The sequence below is a fragment of the Mizuhopecten yessoensis genome, unplaced genomic scaffold (genome assembly GCF_002113885.1).
Source record: "Mizuhopecten yessoensis strain PY_sf001 unplaced genomic scaffold, ASM211388v2 scaffold8537, whole genome shotgun sequence".
NCBI lineage: Eukaryota > Metazoa > Mollusca > Bivalvia > Pectinida > Pectinidae > Mizuhopecten > Mizuhopecten yessoensis.
Window position 1 is genome coordinate 787,145 of NW_018407597.1, and position 6,518 is coordinate 793,662.

Genomic DNA, 6,518 nt, shown 5'->3' on the forward strand with positions numbered 1-6,518 from the left:
CGGCTCAGTGCACTTTCGTCGACCAGGTAGTTCAACCGTTTGGAGAGATTGAGTAGCAGCATGAAGTTTAATGTACGAATCCTGGTCTAGCCCCCTGTTTTTTTTGTTTACTCCTAGAGCTTTCTCTGTTGTTGATTTATTTGTTTATCTCATTTTTAACATTTCTCATTACAGTCCCGGAAGTTTCGTTTTTTTCAGAAATGATTTATTAAAGCCATAGTAATTTAGGGAAAAAACCCAGTTTGCAATTAATACTCATTAAAAGTTTTTGGCACTGGAACGGGGATCCGTAATAGGTATACACCAGTCTTATTTTTAAAGTCGTTTGTTCAACGTGTTTTATATAATCATAAATGTATATGAGCAGAAAATAGTCTGTTTACATTATCAATATGCGTGTACGCTTAGAAACCTGGCGACGTGTGTATTTTCTTGAGAAATGATGATTTTGTCCTGTCGTGTCATAATCAGATACTGTCATTTATTATTGTCAATATATGATAAATTCATCGTTAGATCAAAATATGTCTTTGTTGTATTCATTGAAAAGTAAAAAAAAACAGTTCTAGTACATACTGCATTATTTATTTTGATCGTAAAGTAGGAGTTAAAGATAAGGAAACTAAAAACAAATTTACCTCAAAATTAAAGATAAAACTAATTAAAATATACATAGCTATAGAATTATATATATTAGATATTTCGGAACACAGTGAACAGAATCACTGCACGTTTTGAGTACTCCGGCGTGGGGTTAATAAGAATGTAGAATAAATATACCATAGACATATAATTTCAATCATTGTGAAGAAATCTATGAAACATATGGCTATAGTGTTCGCCAATTAGAAACAGGTTCAGAGCCCTTCATCAGAGAATAAGCCGTGCCATGTATTTAACTTTAAACCAGAATTTCGACCAGAAATTATCTCAAGCTTAATATCATAAGGAAGGGATAAATTGTAAGAAGCATCACCTACGTACGGAGGCACGGTAGTCTAGTGGTAGGACGCCGGGCTCGTGACCGAAGGGATGCGGGTTCGAGTCGCACGGCACTGTGTTGTATCTTTCAGCAAGATAATTTACTCCGCTTGTTCCAGTCTACTCGGCTGTAAATGATTACGTGGTTAGGCAGTGCTAGAATTTTTGAATGCTAGCGCCGAAATGGCAGCTCCGGCTGTATGCTCCCCAGGGAGTTGAGAAAGGTATTGGCTAGTTGCAAAGCACGGATAATAATTTGTGAACCGCTTTGAGACGACCTACGAACTAGGTTGTGATAAAGCGGTATATAAGAACCTCGAAATATTATTATTATCATTACTTCAATATGTTGTTACGTTAGTTGTTAATATAGAAACAATAAAAAACGTGGAAAGCGAAAGTTATAGACCTGCCGCATTGTAACAAAAGCAGTTGAGCATTGATGATGTATTGTAACACCGTTGTGAAAGATAGGCAAACGATTAAGAAATAAGTAATTTTATCTCAATTTCCAACGCAATGTGTTATCTTTAGCTTCGAAATTTTGCGGTTAGTTGCAAAAAAAACCCACAACTTTTTACAACAACAACAAAATGCTCATATTTAATGAATCGCTCAAATGGTTCTTCGGACATTCTCTGGCGATAACCCAAGATTTTAATTTTTGAAAGATGATGCCAGTGGCGGAGTCTGTCCCCGACGTACGACCCAGGGACTGAGTCACAAGAGAAACTTAATCAGTAAACAGTCTCATTTACACTGTAAAATACATCAAACGCATCGATACTACCACAAAATAAGGTATGTGTTGTCTTATATTGCCTTATATGAATTTGTTACTTTACAAATCAGTTATTGATTTGCATATGCTATCAATATAAATGTCGGAAAAGCAGCAGCATTAATATCATATCAACTCCAATCATGAAAAAATATTCACCATTTTTCTTTGGTTCAAATACCATTAATCCGTTTATTAGCATTCCCCAAACTTGATTTCAAATTTGTAGGCATTTGTGTTAAATATTCTTCAGTTGAATTATACAATACAATTAAGTAAGTAACATTTTCTGTCTTTTTTTTTCTTAACTGACGATGATAAGAATTCACCGGTACTAGTCCAAACGTTAGAATATATTGAAATTGTTTTGAATCTACCTCATCAAGCTTCAACACTGGTCCCAGTAGATAAACGAGGTCAAAGCTGTTACCTCCGTTGTAATCTGTGTCAGAGCTGTTCCCCAACTTGAAACGAGGTCAGAGCTGCTCCCGGATGTAAACAATATAAAAGTTGTTCCCCGGATGTATTTGGTGTCAGAGCTGTTCCCCGGATGTATATTGTGTCAGAGCTGTTCCCCGATGTAAAAAAGATGTCTGCAGTACTCACGACATGTCCTTGATAAGGGGGAAAAGATGATCAGATTCAAATGGTACATGCATCGTCATTCACAAGGACAAAATCTAAGCTTGAATCAACAAGCAGCAACAGGTAGAAAACATGAAAATGCTAAAGCATGAACAAACTTATAGATTAAGCTCAAATTATTAAAATAAAGATAATATCTGAGAACAGAGACTCATGAACAAGTACAAGAAAAATTAGACTGGCCGTTACGGATGGGTAGCGATTTCCATATCTCTCTGCAGTCAAACACCGGACATTATGTAGAAAACTATTCCCGACGTCGACCAAAATGTAACATTACATGACGTACGACTTGTTATCCTTGGGAATTTGCTGCTTCAAACGCAATGCACCGCATTCGAGATCATTTATCTTTCTGGACCCGAAAGAGTTTTAGATGCGCATTTCACGTGAAAGAGGGATGTGTACTTTCCGTTAACAACGATAGTCTGACAGTTGTTACATGTACAACAGTATACAAAAACAAAAATTAGCAGTGTGCGATTCCCGACTGTATATCTGACAGTGATAGCTATTTAATATTATATTTCTTTAGTGGAGGTTGTGAAAATTTTCCTATTTTTCTAAATTTACCAATATAGACTAACGAAATGTGCTTAAGTTTAAACATATTTTAGTGTACAAATATACAAATGGATTGTACAACAAGTTATTTCAAATTAATACAGTCCTCTCCTCAATACATATGGTAAAAATAATGAATATTTGCTGTTTTTTTTGGAACGGGAAAAGGATAGGATGGAGAAGAAAGGGGTGGGGGGAGTATAACGAAATGTGCTTATTAACGGTGTGACTTTCTTTAGAAGTTATGGACGAGTTCAATCATCACCCATTTATCATAGTCAGGCTCTTACAACCAAGGTGCTGAAACATGACTGTAAACAACAACCAATGTTTCAAATAGATACGCATGAGCAGACGACCAATAGTTGCTCTGGTGTCCGACCAAAGGTAGGTCGTATCATAGACGTCTAGACATGGGCACCGTAACTTCTAGTTTCTTTTCATTAGCGCAATACACATTACTAACGTGAGTTGATCGTACTCTAGTTAGATGATAGTCAATATAGTTGATGATCGAACTCGCCCGTAAATTTCCCGCTCAAGCACCACGTGGTCACTAAATTATATGACTTTTGCTCAAAAACCTTGTACGACAATATCTCGAAAAATACGTATTGGAAAGGTAGCAACGTTGCCCCGGTTGCTTTATGGTTGGTTAGAGCCATTCAATGGTCAGGGGAAATTCTAAAATATGAATAAAACAAAATTCAGAATATCTGATATCATTTCACTGCTATACATTTGCTGAGACAAATAAATTTGATGTGCTTTTAGGATTTATTTTGTTTTAAAAGCCCTTGTTTCTTATTGGCGACAATCGGAATTTTCACTTACCACTGGTTAAAGTTAACCAACATATGAGGAACCGGGCGTTATTACTGAGTCATATATTGATGACGTGTCAATTGACATACAATTTGAAGGCACAGGTACGGTCAATACCAGGTTGTGCGCATAGCATAAGAAATTCAGATATTAATGAATGAGTAAATCGGAACGTCTATTAATCATGCTGTTCAAACGGCTCCTACTGCCAACTTAAGTTCTCACTAAGATTCGACTTCTGGGCGATCATACAATTAATACTTAACAAATTCACATCTCATCCCATATAAACATATTCTTGCCAAAACGTTTCAGGGTTAGGGTTAGCCCTTACCCAAGAAAACAAAATTATATCTTATTGACCAGCATTGAACGAAATGACAAAACTAAGACTAGTGAAATCATGCAAACAAAAGTATCAAAGAAGATATTGAAGAACCGTGGCTTTTAATCATTATCAATGAATTATATATGTTAAATCATTTCCGTCTAAAGCGTTATCAGGTAAGTAAGAAAATTGTTATATAAATAAATATCATTAACATGGTTTCTTGGTGGAAACGACCACTTCTCGTCCAAAACAACCGTGTTTAATGTCATATCCGTATAGTTTGTTTGTTTGTTTTATGCTAACGTTTGTATTACTTCTCCATTTTGTTCATTTAGCATTACTTTTGATTTAATTTGTAGGTGTTTTTTAAGGACGTGCCATGTTTTGGTGGTGTAGAAAAGCCGGAGTTCCCACAGAAAAACCTGCGATCTACGGCCAGTTCTTGGCGACTGCCCCATGCAGGTCTCGAACCCACGACCCAGTGGTGGAGGGCTAGTGGTAGCAGAATGTCAGACGCCTTAACGACTTGTCCACCGTGGCCCAATTACACTGCTTTCGGATGCGATTCAGAGACAATATGAATACCCACTGCATTACAGCAAAATAGCATGGACCTGTCTCATTAGCCAGTAGATCAAGGATCCATGCGTTTACAATTTTGCCGGACTCTTGAACAGAAACTTCAATTAGTGCAGTCATAATTTAAAAATTTAAAGCGCGAACAGAAAAGCGCTAACATTATAAACCATCTAAAATATACACGCTTACAGTATATGGTCTTCAACGGGAGAAACTATTCAATATCCTCTCTCACTTTATTAAACAAGCTTAATATTGTCATGCTTATATGCCTGCACGATCACCTACAGAGAGATATATTTACGCTTTAGTGACTATTCTGCATAAATATGTAACACGAATATATCAGAATTCACCTGTATCAGGATGATAGTGGCGTCACAGTAGGAGTTTGCTGTTGGATATACAGGGCTTCACGTGGTGAACACATCCGCGTATCTTTGTATGTTAACAACTGGCATTGCAGGGAAAATACAAAATGTTAAGTTTTTACTTATCATTGTTTTGCGCCAGCATTGCCACGGGGCGTGCTTTGTTCAACACAACTTGTGAAAAAATGGAGTTTGATAACAATGTTACTGTTTACAATGAATTCCAAGCTAGTACCATCAGCATACAACAATATGTTGGTCGCCAACAATGTGCAAGGGCCTGTGCACGTCACAATGGGTGTGGATCCATAGCCTATGATCCATCCACACTGACCTGTGTCCTGAGGACAACGGCGGCCGCAACGGTGACAATTAATGAAATCAAGGTTAGTATACAAATCCTAAAAGGGTTATATGATCAAAACTTGTTATGTAAAATTGTAACCTTATTTACAAATAATGTACGTATAAACGTGTCGCAAAGTTTCAAGACCGACTGGTGCCTTGGTTAAGCTATGACTGAGGGCCAGGCGCAATGTTTCAAAACCGACTTGTCCCTTGGTTTAGCTATGACTGAGGGCCAGGCGCAATGTTTCAAGACCGACTGGTCCCTTGTTTAAGCTATGACTGAGGGCCAGGCGCAATGTTTCAAGACCGACTGGTCACTTGGTTAAGCTATAACTGAATGCCCAGTTAGCACTCAGTCATATCTATGAAATGGGACCAGTTGGTCATCAAACATTGCGACACGTTTGCTACGTATATCGTTTGTGTATAAAGTAAACCTTTGATACATGTATACAATATTTCCATACTGCTGTATCTTATTGAAGAAACCAAACGTCTGCATTAAACCTATCTTAATAACAGTTTATATTCTTATTAAGATAGACCCTGTCTTATGTTTTCAGTTATTTCTATCGCATTTTAAAAAGGAAAATAGAGACCTAAAATATCATTGTTTCCGTTCTTAAATCATTGAATTTAATATAAGTAAAATACACTTTACATATAATTTTTCTTAATGTGCAAAATTGGTAGAAAATATCTCATGAGGAAAAAATGATATTTCATGAACACATTTTTTTCAAGAAGAAATTATTTTGTATACGACCGGCTCCTAGTTCCGGGGTATGATATGATTTTACGATGAACCAGCTATATCTTTTCCTTTTGCTCTTTCCTGGCCTTTCTATTCGGCAGTGTCTACCTTGGCACTAGAGTTCGTATGCCCCCAAGCAAACAGACAAACAAGCAAACAAACAAACGTTGTAGCCATCTCTCAATTATCCGTCGAATGTCACTCATTTTTACTTCAGAGATACCAGATTCATGTTTATCCCCCTTTTTAAATAAAGGCATCACTACAGCTTGTTCCACTGGTTTAGAAAGATACCAGAATCCAAAGAAGATCTAAATATAACGGATAGATGGAGAGCTA